Genomic DNA, 672 nt, shown 5'->3' with positions numbered 1-672 from the left:
AGCAATACATCATTCAAATACTGAGCTAAATTGTTTTGCAAAAAATATATATAATTTGTTTAAACAAGTAATATTTGATTTTCTCAAAAAAATTATTGACACTACTAATATCTGAAACATTAATACTATCTGTTTAAGGAACCTGACTCAGTTACACCAGCTCTGTTCTAGAGATGGGAGAACCTTCCAGAAGGACAACGATCAGTTACACCAGCTCTGTCAAGAAGAACGGCCAAAATCCACCCAACTTACTGTGGGAAGCTTGTGGAAGGCTACCCAAAACGTTTGACCCGAGTTAAAAAAATAATTGAGTTGTATGTAAACTTCTGAGCCACTGGGAATGTGATGAAAGAAATAAAAGCTAAAATAAATCATTCTCTCTACTATTATTCTGACATTTCACATTCTTAAAATAAAGTGGTGATGCTAACTGACCTAACACAGGAGATATTTACTAGGATTAAATGTCAGGAATTGTGGAAAAACTGAGTTTAAATGTATTTGGCTAAGGTGTATGTAAACTTCTGACTTCATCTGTAGATACCTTAAGGAACATTGTAAAGATTGGAGGCAGTCTGGGAAGCCTGTCAGTCAACCAGAACCAGTAACCCCCTCCTGCTGGTGGTCATTTCCATTGGGGGTCATTGGCCGCTGAAAAATTGGCTCATTAAC

The sequence above is a fragment of the Salvelinus fontinalis genome, chromosome 34, assembly GCF_029448725.1.
Source record: "Salvelinus fontinalis isolate EN_2023a chromosome 34, ASM2944872v1, whole genome shotgun sequence".
In the NCBI taxonomy this organism is placed as follows: Eukaryota; Metazoa; Chordata; class Actinopteri; order Salmoniformes; family Salmonidae; genus Salvelinus; species Salvelinus fontinalis.
This window is presented reverse-complemented; position numbering follows the sequence as displayed.